Below are 16,590 nucleotides of genomic sequence, written 5' to 3'. Positions count from 1 at the left end.
TGCTGGGGTATTTCTGAGAAGGGACGTCTTTGGTCAACTTCAGACATAGAAGAGTCTGTTCACTGATCCATAACACAATAATTCTGCCCTCTCAGGAAGTGGAGAGCCTAAAAGTCTTTCATCTTCTCCAATGCAAATAGCTAGTTTTGACATGATTGGATACAGACTGTGAATATTCTTGCCAGTATCCCTCAAATCAGCAGTGTGGTCATGATTCTTGCTTTTTTGTGGGATACATGTGAAAAGAGGTGGCACATCATTTATTCTCCAAATTGAGAATTGATAAGAATGAAAGAGATATCTAGTAATAAAACTAGAGAGATGAGCAAAAGCCGGAGCTGATTTTAGTAAGCAGAATGCTGTCAGTTTAATCTGATACCTCTCAGCATTTCAAGAACCCCATGCTCCCTCCAAGCATGGCCCATAATTTCATCTTTTATGTGCCTAGGTTCCTTACCACTCTTATATTATTCAGGGGTTTTTCCCTGGTATTCCACGAAGTGCCCAGGATCTATTGTGGTGCTCAGTAAGTAGTTATTGAACTGCTAACGTGACAGCACTTTTCCCTACCTTACAAAGAGATATCATTCTCTATCTCTACCCAACTGCATACTGTACTTTGAGCATTGGCTACAATTTTGTGTAAAGACAGAAATCATGATATTTGTGCTGAAATAGTAAATAAACTAATGAACCCATTGCCTGGTTTCTAAAGTTGATTTTATTGATGCAAGGCTTGTCTTCTTCCTGCTCTATCTCCTCTTGCTCTCCTTTTCCTCTTGCTAATGCTTGTATTCCTCCTCATTTGTATTCTTTTTCTTATTTTACAGTATTAACAATTACACAATGTTGGATGTTATGATAAATTATTTAGAAATCTACAATATAAGAACACTTAAAATCAGGAATTTACATGACCTAGAAGTAAGTTTTCAATAGCCAATCACATTTCTTTTCTGTATTATTTTCCCTCTGGCCCCTATATATTACTTAGTTTACCAGTTTTGTAATACTAAGCATCTATCTAGTCATTTTATTCCTGGAAGGGGTCTATATATTGACTTGGTCAGAAATCAAAAACCGTAACTATGGGGACTAGGGCTGCTTGGAGACCAAGCACATATACATGAAAAAAAAAAAAAAAAAAAGCATCCATGTTGCCTTTCCCAACAGTTTCTTTTCTGAGATTTTATGATCACTGCATTGGTCAGAGTGCTTGGTTGCAAAAAACAGAATCCACCCCATGTTGTTTAAATAGGAAGATTGTCATTAAGGAACATGGCTGGGTCATAGAACTAAGAAGGGAGTGAAAGCAGCAGCCTCATGTCTGGGCTTCCTACAATGCTTTGCAGAGCCATGTGGTAGAACTGGCAGGAAGCACTGCACCTGTCTGGATCCAGAACCTGTCAGATCGAGAAATTGCTGGTCTTGCAACTAACTGCAGTGGGTACTTCCTCTCCTGTAATGGAAATAGAGAGGAACATAAACACAGAGTTAAAAAAATTGTGAAGATGGTGAGATTTAAACTGAGTAGATATTGTAGACATTTAAAAAATGTCTACAGTATCTACTAATTTGTTCTGTGATACTTGTTTTATCTTCTCACTCTTAGCATTGCAGAGCCTCATTTGGGAATACTGCCCTGTTTATCCTTGTGTTTCTCTCTCAGGTGTGCCTCAGCACCCACTTTGCCTCAATTGAGTTCTGTGAATAGTGAAACTCCCTGCTTTGTGTGGTCCTCCTATGGAGAACACTCCCCTCTTCCCTCTTTCTGTCTCTCTGTCTCTCTCTTTCTCTCTCAACTGACTCTCTTTCTTAGCATTAATTGCTTTTAAAAGGGAGAACCGAATTATAATGAAAGACCCCAGGAAAATCTAGCCACAATTTCACCACATTCCTAGCTGTGTCATATTCTAACATGTTACTGGATAGGTGTACCCATTATTTACCCTGGCTCCTTTGGAGGTGCCAACTTTTACACATCAACTTGCACTTCCCATACTGCTATGCACACTAATGAAAGCAGCCCTCTAGGGCATTTCTAATTACTTTTTGCCAGCAACTAACCTCATCAATTCACCTTTGCCATTCCAGAGAGGTCAGGCTAATTTCTGGTTCCTTGAGCTCTCATTATGAATTTTGATTTATGACTTCTTTCTAATTGTTTTGGCTTTTGATCTCAGATCACTTGTTACTATTTAAACCAGTGTAATAGAATGAATTAGATCTCCTATCCCTACCAAATTTGTGTTGAAGCCCTAACCTTCATAGCTCAGAATATGACTGTGTTTAGAGAAAAGACCTCTACAAAGGTAATTAAGTTAAAATGGGGCTGGCTATTGAAGGGAACCTAATCCAACATAACCGGCATCCACATGAGGAAGAACTTTGGTACACAGAGAACACTAAGGATGTGCACACATAGAGGAATGACCACGGGAGGGCACATCCAGAAGATGGCCATCTGTAGGCCCAGGAGGACACAGGAAAGACCAAACCTTACCATGCCTTAATCCTAAACTTTATCTTCCAAGCCTATGGAAAAATAAAATTCTTAATTTTGTTAAGGAGTCCCAACAGACTAATAGAACCAGGATGTGAGGTGGAGCTATGAGGCCTGGGCAATATGTAAGTGAGACTCTGTGACAAGCCATGTGTGGGGGTACACGTGTGTGATCCCTGCACTCAACCGGCATAGGTAAAAGGATCACAGTCTGAGGTAAGATTGTAAAAAAACACAAGGAACTACCTGGCAGTCAAACTAAAGCAAAAACAACTGGGAGCATGGCTCAAGAGGTGTAGAACACAAGGCCCTGAGTTCCCACCCCCACACCACAAAAAAAGAAAAAGAAAGAAGAGCCAGGTTGTTCTTTAAGCTTGAGTTGTGGTAGTGCTCCTCAAGAAATGGCAAGTCTATTTGACTTCTCTTCTGACCACAGTTCATTTTTGCCACTTTATTTTGCTAATTTCTGCTTTGGTATCTCTCCAGCTCACTCTATACTGCCAGCCCAGTGCACTTGCTGGGTTCCCTTTGTAATCTACCCCTAAATCTAGACTTGTTGCTCACCCTGCCTTACAAGAACCTTGCTATGTTTGGTCCAATCATGATTGAAGCAAATGAGCTTTGAGATATCACTCAAATAGCATCTTCTCACAGAGGCCTACCAAGATCACACTGCTGCAGGATGGAAAGAATCCTCCCCCAGTCTTTCTCCACATCCCTCTTCATGACTTGTTCTTTCTTCCAAAATATTTATGACTCTAATACATGGAATAGGTTTATATACTTATTATGTCAATGTTTTGTTATCTGTCTTTCCTTTCTGGAATATAATTCCATAACCAAGGTTTAATCTTGTTTTCTAAGAACATAGAATAATGCTTGACACATACAAGCAAATGATAAGTTTTGTTGAATGGTTGAATGACATTAAGAATGCAGAGCTCTGGTCTCTGCCTGTCTCACTGAGCTAAATATAGGCTTCTGCTTCTTTCTTGAAGTTTGTGAGTGAGAAATTGATGCTCAAGAAAATGACTAAAAAGTGTGACAAAATTTTATGTCAAAATTCTCTGCTCTGTTGAAGAAAATAAAGAATGCCTGCAATTATCAAAGCCTATTTGAAGGAGCTTAAATTAAATTAGTGGATGATTAATCAGGCATGATTTCTGTGGGCTTGCCTACATATGAGCAAAAAAAAAAAAAATCACATTCTTACAAATGGAGCACAAATGGAGTATCCTGAGATCTGACCAGCAGTCAACTGGCTTCTCTAGTTAAGAAAATGCTGGGGTCACATTAACACAATTTCATCATAAACAGTTTTGTTTCTTCCCTTTCTCAAAAGCATAATCTAGTTTTTTAATTTAACTAAAAATTTCTTTAAACAATTTACAACATGAGCAAAATAAAGGTCTCAAAATGTTAGCAAGGAGGCTGACAAGCTGTTGTAAGAAACCAGGAGACTCTATTCTTAACTGTTGACTATTTCTACTTTTCTCTAATAGCACGGAGGAGAGGACACTGCATTCCACTCACCTCTTATAAACTGAGCAAGATAATTAAGTTAAGTGGGAAATAGGGCCCCTCCCTTACAAAACAGGTATAGTATTAACCCATGCAGTAACCTTGTGGGAAAAGCAAGACTATATATGTGAGTCTTCTGGTATATCAGCATATACACAATGAAGAGTTAAACATGCTGCTGGAGCCTGCCTAGGATTTTGAGACCCAAATTCCTGTCATTCAATTTAAATCTCATTGCTCATTATGTCTCTCAGGAATCTGGAATGTGTGCTCATTTCTACCCATGATCTCTCCCTCAGTGTTCTGCAAATAGTATTCACATTCATCATCCTAACCTCTACTTTCACCTTCGCTATGTATCTTTCTGTCAATGCAAAATCTTTGCCTGAAGAATTGTGTTAATGAAAATAAAAGATCCTGTTGACACCCATCCGAGTTCAGCAGAACAGAGAGCTTGGTCCTGTGGAAGTGTCCGTTGCTGTCTAGGTACACATATGGATGGAATGTGTGCAGGACATTAACCATCCTTGAGTAGGATGAGGGAGATGCAAAGGGGAACAGGAAGAGGTCACAGAGAGACCTGTCAATCTAGAAGAAACTAAAACAAAAAAACTGTGAAATGGCAAGAAAGCACCTTGCGTTCAAAGTGATAGGAGATCTATAGGTGATTTGATTATAGGCAAGACTTCATGCTGGGGAGAAATTGATTAGATTGGAAAGAGTAGGGTGAGGATAGATTTATGGGGTCTGTGAATACCATATGAAGAGAATGACATTAGCTGAAAATAGAAAAGTCCATTTTTAAATCACTCTGGAATTGGAGTAAGAAAATGCAGAAAAGCTCATCTTTTACTTCAGACAGTCTATAGAAGCCAAGATGGACAGGAATGGCTATTGACAAAATTAATGAGTCCTCTCTTCTCCAGTCCCTTAGCTCTTCTCTCAGACAAGAAACCTTATGTGTCCCAGGGAGCCTCAGGAACAAAAAGAGAGTCTTTGACCTTGTCAAAATGCATTTCTGTCTCAACCAAGCCATAGCTATTTATCTTGTGAGATAATCCCTATTCAGGGTGTGAACATTTCTTTCTTTGTGAATTTTGGTGACTACATCCTTTCAAAGACAACTCCCCAAAGATGTCATTCTCCTAACTGAGAAAAAGTTGTTTTCACACATAGAACCCAGACAGTCCAGAAGAGTTTAAATAAATCCTCTTGACAGGTTCAGAATCCTCTGTCAATTAAAATGATGACCTTGCCCTCTGAAATCCACAGACCTGTAAACAAGAACTAAGTTTATTTTTGTCTAACAAAAGGTGAGGTATAATTTCCCAGTGCAGAAGTCAGGTCAACTGAATTCTAGAATGTGATAATCATAATTATTCTTTCTTGCTTCACACTGTAGCTTGTTTTTCAGTGGTTAGCAGTTTATCCCACACATACATTAACACATTAGCATACATACTAGGACATCCAGTACTTTTTGCATTTTATAAAAAAGAATGAAATACAATACTATGATTTTAGAGTTAGTATTCCCATTTTACCAGCTATGGCTGGATTTTGAAGCTGCTTAATTTTTATCTCCAGAAATGAATATAAAATTGACATTATAAGTTGAGTTTCTCTTAACTGAAAAATTTCAGAAGTATTATCAGAAATGTCTCAGATTTGGAATGTCTTAGATTTGGAATGTCTTTTGTTTTTGGAATATTCACATGTAATAATGGGATGGATACCTTGGGAATGAGATCCAAGTCAAATATAAAGTTTATGCTTCATACGCATTTTATATGCTTAGTGGGAAGGTAAGTTTATACTTATTTTTAGTGTACCTACATTTTGACTGCCACCCACCATATGAGGTCAGGTGTGGACCTTTCCACTTGTGGCATCCTGTCAGGGCTCAGAACATTTTGTATTTTGAAGTATTTAGAATTTGGATTTTCGGGTTAGTAATGCTTAAACTGTACTTGATCCTAATTTTGATTTCTTGTTTTATGGTTGTCTATTCATTATTGTCAGAATAGGTTTTGGGATTGTCTCTCTTCCTCTTCTTTACACAAGAGTCTTCTTGATGTCTGGAAGGCTCTTGAATTCTCCAGTCTTTCCAAGTCTTATTTATACCCTCAGGATGATTGAGGTAGCCAACTCTGTGATCAAAGCTGTCATGGTAGACCCAGGGGAGTAGTCTCCTTCTCAGGACTGGTAAAGATTCACTGGAAATGGTGACTTGCACAAAAGTACTGATGCAATTCCCAGACATGGACCATAACCTTCCATTACTGGTTGAATTATGCTTCCTCAACATTCTTGTTCTGTAGTCCTAACACTCTGTACTCCCTTATTTGGGAATCAGGTTGTTGTAAATGTAATTAGATAAGATGAGGTCATGATGTTGTAAGGTGAGCCCGATCCCACATGACTGGAGTCCTTATAAAAAAGGGAAGTTTGAACACAGGCATGCACATAGAATGAGTACCACATAAACATGGAAGGCAGAGATCAAGAGAAAGTGTCGTTAAGAAGTTTGAAGCAATTTGTTCTTTATTGCTTCAGAAAGAATTAACCTGCCAACATCAAGAACTTGTACATTATGCCACAGTGTGATATTTGGAGTCAGAATAAATGAGTATTGTAATACAACCCATGTCACAAGCTAACTAGCTACTTGGAACCTCAGGTCTCTGAATCTTAGTATTACATCACCTTTAAATCATATCAGTAATAATGCCTTCTTAGTTTTTTTTCACTTTTTGTGAGAATTGAGTAAGATCACAAGTGAAAAGACATTCAAAGTATAAAGCGCCTGACAAATGTTAGCTATGAATACTTTTGTAGATAGCCGTTGGATCTCTGTTGATTGGTTGAATAAAGTGATATTAAATGTGCCTCCTGGGGAAATAAATTTAGACACTGTCATTAATAATAACCGAAAAGCCAATAGATCGTGAGAATTCCTAATTTTTTGCTACTTAATGGAAATACCCTCAAGTGCTGTATCTAAAAAGGCTAAGAATTGACTTTGTTTAGAACCTGTGCACTAAGCCTTCACCTTTCAAATGTGTTCGTTTCATCAACAGCATCCAGAGGCCCTGTGTCATTGGACACTTGCTAGAAACACAGAATCTCAGGAACCCTAGACTCACTGAGTCAGAATCTGTATGATCCTGATGGGTGGTGTGCATGATAAAGTTTGAGGAGGAGCGTTATAGAGTGGCTCTCCTTTATACGTCGTACTCTTACTACATAAAGACATGAAGTAACTAATAAACATTTTTGCAACCAGTGACATGAATATTGGGAACAGAATTGATTTTTAATCTTACCATCACTATTCATCTACTTAACTTGGCATGTCCTCAAGCAAGGTGATTTGCATTTTTTTCTCTATTTTTTTTCTATAAAATGTCCCAGTTCTTCCATAACTTCTAAGCATGATTTATACCTCTGGGAAGCAGGCAAGGTGGACAGGATGGCTGGCTGGATTGGGAATTCCTTGTCCTAGGGTGGCTCAGCTGGACCTTTGTGGAGTCTAGGCATACCATGTCACTCCTCACTGAGGCTGTCCAGCTGTCTCTGCCCTGATGCTGTAATCTTCCAGAATCTCCTCAAGGACCCAGGACCCCTGGTGATCCGAATCTTGAAGTGCCCCTTGCTTCCAGGATTCTTCTTTTGGTTCTTGGGGGGTGAGGCCTCTCTTTCTCTCAGCCCCAGACCCCGGGAGGGAGTGGAAGTGGTTGCTCGGGTGGGGGCTAGAAGAAGGAAGGACACAGAGAGCAGCGGCATCTCAATTCACAGTCAGGCCGAAGCCATAAAGGAACTTGCTCTTGTGGTGGTTCAGAAAGGCTCCCAGAGCCAGCTCGAGGAGCAGGGGTGGGAGTTTCTTCTCCAGCATGGTGCCCACCATGACCATCCAGTTGCTGTTCACAGAGCCTTTGAAGAGGAGGATGGCCTTGAGCAGGTCCATTTGGTACCCAAAGGAGATGCTGGTGTTCTGCATCTTTGTGCTGACCTCAAACTCCTTGCCTGGCTAGACATGACCATGCTTTCCTCCTCCTCCCCTGGCCACCTATAGTACACAAACTCGCCCATTGTCAGTGGGAGTGTTCCATTGTCAGTGGCCCCTGTGGCACAGATGGCTGCAACACAGTTCTGAACCTCCACCTGTGCTGGTCCTGGCACCCAGACTGCCTCCCATGGGCCATAAATCCCTGAGGCGAAGGTGGTGACTGTGGCAGCCCCATAAAGGGACAGCACAGGAAGTGGCGATGGCCCTGTGGGTGGCTAGGCCAGCAGGTTCCCCATGGTCACTTGCAGGGCTGCCTGTCCATGGGCCAGCACACCATTGCTGCAGCCATCCTCATTTGCCTTCTTAAGCCTCAGTCTTTCAACCTGTGCAAGGGGGATATCCTACTACTCAACTTGTGTGGCTGCAGAAGGGGGTGAGAGATAATGAATATAAGCCAACAGGCTTAATCACATTCTCAAAAAATGAATGTCAAGAACCTGCATGTGTGAGAAGTGCCCATTCTGATGTGTCCTTTTTTTGGGCTTCAGCAATTTTGTTTTATTTATTTGTTTTTAAAAGTTTTATTAGCATATAATAATTATACAGGAGCTACATTGTGATATTTACATCTGTGCTTACAATATATCTTAGATTCACCTCCTTCATTCTCCTTCTTTCTCCCTCCCCCCTTCTTAGAACAATTTCAACAGACTTCTTTCTTTTATTTCATATATGAATACAAAATACATCCACTATATTCAACCTCGCTCACCCTTTCCTCAGGCCCACCTCCCTCCTACTGGTGCTCATCCCTGGAAAAGACCTGTTTTTCTCTCCCGCCCATCAGTTTTTTTAAAGTGTATATTAATATTCCAAGAGATTTTGTGCTGACTTCAGGCCTGTATATATCATGGTTTAATCAAATTAACCCCCCTAATCACTTACTCTTTTTCTATCACCATGCTCCCCTAATATTCAACAGCTTACACTATAGTATAGAATATTATATTCATATGTACATGGGCTGATTCAATATTTTTTATTCTCTAACATTTTTTTTACTTCTCCTGCCTCCTATAGTCATCTCAGATAGTCTCAATAACACAAATTTGTTCCCTCTCTTGTTATATACATGTATGTATATATTGATATATGTAGAGAGATAAATGTGATCATATATGTATCTCTTTATATATTTAACTTATACTCCTAGCTTCCACATATGAGGGAAAACATGCAACCACCTTTGTCTTTTTGAGCCTGGCTTACTTCGCTTCAGATGATATTCTCCAGTACTATTCATTTACCGGCAAATGACATTAATTTCATTCTTCTTTAAACTGAATAAAACTCCATTGTGTACATATACCATATTTTCTTAATCCACTCATCAGTCATGGAACATCTGAGCTTGTGCTTTATTTCTGTTCAGTCATTGCAGAGAAGAAAATCATATTTTTCTATGGGGTGAGAGATCAAATTATGTTATTTTAATATAATAATGAACAAATGCAACCCATTATTTTATATAATTAATATTTATAAAAAATAGAGCCAAAGAATCCTATATTATCTATGAATTTCCTTCTTAGAGTAGATACTTAAAGAAGGGAGTACTAGCTGGATTTGATGCTCACTGTGGCTGTCAATATCCTTGAGAAGACATTTCTGAGTTTTTCTGCAGTGCCAAGCTTTCTCAGAAAAGATGCAAGCATCCCTAATTTTGGCATGTGTCCCCCCCAATGTCTCTTCTGTCTCAGAGGTCAAGGTACTCATAGCCAAAGCATCATTGACATGGAGCTCTCTCTGTGGGAAATACCTCTTAGAGACGCTACCAGTTCAGGCATCATTGTGCAGAAGCATTTCATCCCTGCAGAGGCTGTTCTCACTTGATTTTATTATTTTGATCTTTTGAGCATCTTTTCAATGCCAACAAAAGTCAATACATTCTTCTGGGAGAAGCTATCAGAGCACTGGTAATGAGTTGTGCAAGAGGCGATGTCATAGGCATAAACTCTGGGGAAATACAGGCACTTTGTTCCTGAAACTTACATGGTGTGTCCTGCTTGCTGCGTGAAATGTTAATATTTTGTTTTGTGCTTTATTCCTGGTGCTACTGCCAACACTAAGAAAGCTTTTGGGGAGTTTGCTGTACATTTTGTGAAAACCGCATGGAGCTTTGCCAGATGTCAATGTGTGAATCTGAGCACTTCTCTAGAATTCGTGACTGCTCACTTCATTTCTTTAGCACCTCCGGAGAGGCTCAACTATGCATGTTTGGAGAGAATGATGTTTGCTTTCTTTTCTCCAGTGAGATGATAGACCCATGTGGTCTATGGTGACAGTGGTAAGCAGGGGCTGCCACTTCAGGCTACCTGCCACGTTTCAGGCATAGGCATCATGCTTTTGCAGCTCCAGTAGCTTTACCCACTTTCCTGATGTTAAATACTTTCAATTTTCTCAGTGAATCCACAGGCACTGCCATATCGTATACTGCTTTTTTAATGATTTGGTATTTTTCTCTTTCCCAACATTTTACTGAAATAAAGGTAATGTTTGGAATCAGTGAATATCATATAAAGAAGTATATATTATTAATATATAAATGCATACATCTTAGAAATAGATACATGGACTTAGTATTTAAATGACATAATTATGTATGTATTCACATGTATTCACATATGGACATAAATGTATTTATTATACAATATGTATATTTCATAATATAAATACAATGCATAAATATATAATTACATATATTCTACAAATATGCTAAATGCTTATTTACATACATTACATAAATATATTACTTATGCATTATACAATAAAGTCTAAAGCAACTGACAACATACATGACAAATTCTTAGTTCTTTTTCTTTTCTACTCTCCCCTTTGTAAAGAACTTCTAGTAAATTCTACACATGGGGCACAGAACATGTAAAGACATTACTTTTAAACTTATGTATGTATCAGTTCCTTCCAAGCTCAGAGTCAAGATACCCCAAGGCAAGGCAAAGAGGAATGAAGGTAATTTAGGAGGTGTAGATTAAAATGCTAATGTTCTTCAAATATGGAAAAAGTAACTAGAGTTACTAGAGTAACTAGAGTTACTTAGGTGCTTGGATTGAGCATGTGGGAACCACAAAGTAGGTATGCCATGTTCTCCACAGAGAGATTGCTGCTGCACAGGCTCAGAGAAGACAGCCAGCATGATTTGTATTTTTCTTAACTGTTAGGAAGTGCAACTTAAACTAACAAGAAGATGCAAAATTTTTAACATCATGATCCATACATTTGTAATGCTTTTTACCAATGTGAAATCAACTAACATATGAACATCTTGAAAGTGATTAGAACATGCATCACAATAATGTGGACTCGTGGATAAATAGAGTGATGGATGGATTGATAGGTATGTAATAAAGCCAGAGAGGGCATATGCAAATGGAAGGCTTTCAGTATAAGAGTACAGGATGTAAATGTTTACTGTAAACTTCTTTCAGCTGTGCTGTAGGCATGAACTTTCCCTTAGGAAGTGCTGAATAAAACTGAGTTCATGGACCTGACCCCATGTAATTACCTTTGCATCTTGTAGCTGGTTGTTGTTGTCCTTATTTCTTTCCTGAGAAAATTGAAGCTTGAGTAACTGGTGTGTGTGGTAGGTGATGAGTCTGTTCTTACAGACTGGTGAGGTGGAAGGGTTGAAGCTTTGATTACATTTTTTTATTAGCATACATTAATTGTACAAAGGGGTTTAATTGTGAAATTTACATACATGCATATAATGTACTCTGATCAAATTCACCCCCTCTATCACTCACTCTTTCTTAAACCCACTCTCTGCTTCCCTATCCCCTATTTTTCCCTGTTCAGGCTTGAAACTGACCTACACCTACATCAAACGTCTCCTGTTTTTCTAAGATCTCCAGCAATTGTGTTCGTTGGTGCTCTAAGCTTCAGTTCTCTCATGCTTCAAAAGGGCCTGATAATGCCTGTTACAGATTTCTGTAAGAGCAAACAAGATGAGCTCCATTAGTCACATGTTTCTTTAAAACTCACCTGTGTACCAGTTTTTTCTCATTCTAGTCAAAGGGTAGGCAAGAATAAACGAAGATAATTAGGAGAAGTAGGTTAAAATGCTAACGTTCTAAGATTTTGTATTTTTTAATTATCATACTATTGTTATACTGGGGTACATTGTGACATTTACAAAAGTGCTTCCAATATATCACTGTTGAATTCACCTCCTCTATCATTCTCCTTTAGCCTCTCTTCCTCCATTCTTGCAATAGTTTCAACAGATTTCACTTTTCCATTATCATATGTGAGTACATAAAATTCTGACCACATTCACCTTCCTACATCTTTTCCTTATTTCCTCCTCTCGCCCACTGGTACAGACCCCCAGACAGGGCTGTTTTACTTTCCTGTCCTCCATTTTTGAAAAAAAGACATTTTTGTTTGTTTAAGATATCTATACAGAGAGTTTCATTATGATATTTCATGTGTATATGTATTATATCCTGAATTGGTCCATCCCAATTTCTCCCTTTGTTCCTCTACCAGTCCTACTTTTGGATGCATGTTCTCTCTCTCTATATATATAATATTGCTTGTACTTGTATTGGGCCTATATGAGAGAAAACATGCAGACTTTTTCTTTTTGAACTTGGCTAACTTCACTTAAGATGATGTTCTCCAGTTCCATCCATTACTTGCAAATGACAAAATTTCATTCTTCTCTATGGATAAATAAAATCCCATTGTATATAAATATACTTTTTTAATCCATTCATCAGTAGTGGGTTATCTTGGATGTTTCCATAGCTTGGCTATTGTGAATAAGTATGGGTGTGTAGGTGTCTTTATTTTACCTGCATTATATCCCTTCACATATTAGATTTTGTATTTTCAAGGCAAATATAGCCTTTTCTACTTTTACAATTATTCATTCTATAATTGGAGAATCCATTGTCCTTTGCTATTTGATGGAATTACTAAGCATGTTTTTTAAAATTTTAACCTTTTTAGCCACATTTGACTCATTTCTGCATCACTAATCTGTGTGCATAGCACTTTACAATTAAGTATTTGTGGCAGGATTCTCTTCCTTTGTTTTCATTTCTATGTAATCACTTTTCCATGAATTTTAATAAAACCATTACATAAGAAACAATTGGAAGCTGACCTCCCTTGGCTGTACTGTCCAATATACTCAGCTTCCTCTGTCCCTGACACCCAAGTACCACTGTCTATACGTAGTAGTGCCTGAGGGATGTCTGGTTCCTATTTAGGATTTTAATCTCTTAGCCATCCTTGATTCTAATGATTTGAACATCATTCATGGTATCTGGGGAAAAAAAATCAGTCCAAAATTTGAGACACTGCTCAAGTTGCTTACATAACTAAGTAAACCTTGTCACTTGTCTAAAACCTTGTCAACTGTTAATTTGCCATCATCTGCTATTCTTGTGGCCTTTTCCTATTTCATCACCTTCCACGTGTGTGTGTTGAGTACACTCCTCAACAGTTATTACCCTTGCTCCACAATTTATCCTTCCTGTTCCTGCTTCACCAGGAGATCATGCTCAGGAATTTGCAGTGTGAGTCAGAATCACCTGGAGGTTGGAGGCCAAAGACAAAGCAGGAGCTCTCCACTGAGGCTGTATGTTAGCATCCTGGGGATATTTAAACTGAAACTGTCAAACTCCCAGGTTTTCTATTAATGTATCTGAACAGAAGTAATGCTTCAAAAATTTGTAGAGCTTTTTATGTGACTTTGTTGAGCAGGCATACTATATAAGCACTGAATTTGAAATCAAATTTCTTAAAAGTGGGAATAGTCTATGAAACACCATTTATAAACATCCCTTTCCTCAAATATTTCATATCTGAAGATGTTGGGACGTCTGTCATTGATTACTATTTTTCAAATGGGGAAAATAAAAGTGATTACATAATGGTGTGGTCATGAGGGTTAATTGATTTTAAAACACATTCCAGTAGCTTAGGGTTTGCTTTAGCAGAAACCTCTCAATAACAAAGTGCTACCATTGTTACCGTTATTATGCTTCATTCCTTAAGATGTTTTTTAATCCAGGGAAAAAGATTCTCAGAAAGGTCAACTGACCCTAGGATTCAACTCAGGACTTCTGTCATATAATTCGCTTTTCATTTCCCCTTATTCCTGTCACACTACGCCATTTATTTGCCTTAAATAATATGTTTCTATGTGAAGCAATTCATGGACATTGGCCATTATCAGGGAGTCCAAGCAAAGAATAAGGACATTTCCTTACAAACTGGAACATTTCCTCCTGTCCCAGTGCCTTAACTTAGGTTATGGGGGGTTTGGTTTGCACCATTTAATGAAACTTTAATTTTGGCTTCATTTCAAGCACCACCTCCTATCTAGCTCTTTTTCTGGTGGTCCAGCTAATGTCATTCTCTGCCATGATCACACAGCTCCTTCTAAATATCTCAGTGGTAGCACTCATGCATTCCACATTCTATCTTGCCTAATTTCATTTGTTAGAAGGGACCCTACTTTATTAAATTTACGTATCAACAGCTCAGAACATCAGTTGGCACTGTGCCCAAATGATAGATAGGTGACATATTTTTGTTAAATGAAAGAATGAGTATAAGCGGTATGGTTGGACGGACTTCTGGGTGAATTATGAAGCATTTGTGTTTGGGGGGATGTCTTAAGCTGTACACGCTGTTATCTGAAGTCGTAAGCAGAGATTATCAGCAACTCAAGGTACTCTTGGAAATTATGTTGGTGTATGGCTTACTTAATCCTTAATTCCTAGTCTTCCAGTGGTCATCTTCTCTAGATGAAATGTAAGTGCCTCTTAGAATTGCTGAACAGAGGAGTTTAGCCAGAAGCAGAATTGAGATTTTAGAAATGTCACAAAATCTTTTGAAATTTATCTCTAAAATGATGTTTTAAGTGTAGATGAGTACTTTTAAAATCATAAAAAGGTAGAAATTTAAGTTACATGGAAGAATAAGGGTTTTCACAGAAAAAATGGAATAATGGACTTTGTCAATCACAAGAAAAAATGCACCTCATCTTTAAATTTCAAATTTCCTTTTGCTTTCCCATAAAAAGCACAAAGTTATGAACTTGGAAAAAGAACTAGAGTGGGCTTGTAGGGTCTTTGTTTTCCTTCTCCCTCCATCGATAAGGAGTATGAATAGTTACCAGACCTTAAAAATGAGTATGGGAAGCCAGATATAAGAAAGTCTGTGCTTCTTCTGACCCCAACGTGGGGGCCCTCAGGTGTCTGGGAGAGGTCCACACTGGCTGATGCCCTGTGAGGACAGATGTCCATGGTGGCTGTGTTAGTGGAGGTAGCTGGACAGTGAGCAAGGAGCAGCATCTATGCTTTCCTGTGGCCTGAATGTGACCATCAGGAGACTCAGACACTCCTATGAGTTTCTGAGAGAGGAGTCAAGGCTGGCAGCTAATTCTGGTCCCAGAATTTTTGTGGTAGTCCTCATAAAATACTTCCCAAAAGGTGGTCAGGGACAACCTATCACAGTGGACATTAAACCAAAGGATAAGTGGATCCAGAAGTTTAGTGTGGACCTGAGGATGGCACCTCACCCACAATTTCTGTGAGGACTTAGTGCTTCTTCCTACAATCCTGTGTCAACTGGGGTCCTGTGTCAACTGGGGTATGAGGAATAGTGGGGATGGGAGAGCAGGGATCTTATCTCTTTACACACAGTGGGACTGACATCATTGCTTCTGTGAAAGGTGGTTAGATTATCCTTAATTTAGAGACCCTCCTGCCTACACTAACTGATATTTGCAGGCGGCTTCAGTAAAAAAGGGATGATTTGTACGCACAGTAAAGGAGTGGGTGGGCAACCCTCATACACATCATATCTCCTTAAGCCAGCACTATATTCTATTTAGCCTATATGTAATTGGTACTTAGTTTAACTTACAGCTTGATAGTGTTTAGAAGGAAATATACTAAATCCCACATGTTCTGGTACCAAAAACAAAACAAAACAAAAAACCTGAAGACTCAATGGAATAATCTGTGAACTTCCTTGGAGCAATAAATGCAATTTGGTTAATTTTAGTTTAGCCTTAAATAAACTTCTGAGCTTTATTAGGCATTCTTATTTATATCATTTGAATGTACTGTCATGTCTTTTCTAAATTCAGCAGAAAAATAGACAGTATGTACTATTAGACTCCGTGTGGTTATTTTTCAAAAACTTACACAAGTAAATTTAACATGAGCCAGCCACCAATGTAACAAAAGTAAACACTTCACTGCACCTTTGTTTCAACTAGGTCGTATATATGAATCACTCCCTGATTTCCTTCCAGGCTGGTAAAAGAACACCATACAGCCATATGCCTGAGTTGTTTATTCCAGGTTCCAGCTTTGTCACTTCCATGGTTGTTGTTTGATTTTGAACAGTAGATTCTGCCTTATAATTGCTACGATTTATATATACCTATAACTCATGAGGATCTCCTAAGGAAAAAAATGAAGAAAGTGTGTTGAGTGCACAGAACATTGTA

This window comes from Castor canadensis, chromosome 9 (genome assembly GCF_047511655.1).
Source record: "Castor canadensis chromosome 9, mCasCan1.hap1v2, whole genome shotgun sequence".
In the NCBI taxonomy this organism is placed as follows: domain Eukaryota; kingdom Metazoa; phylum Chordata; class Mammalia; order Rodentia; family Castoridae; genus Castor; species Castor canadensis.
Note: the sequence above shows the minus strand (reverse complement) of the source record.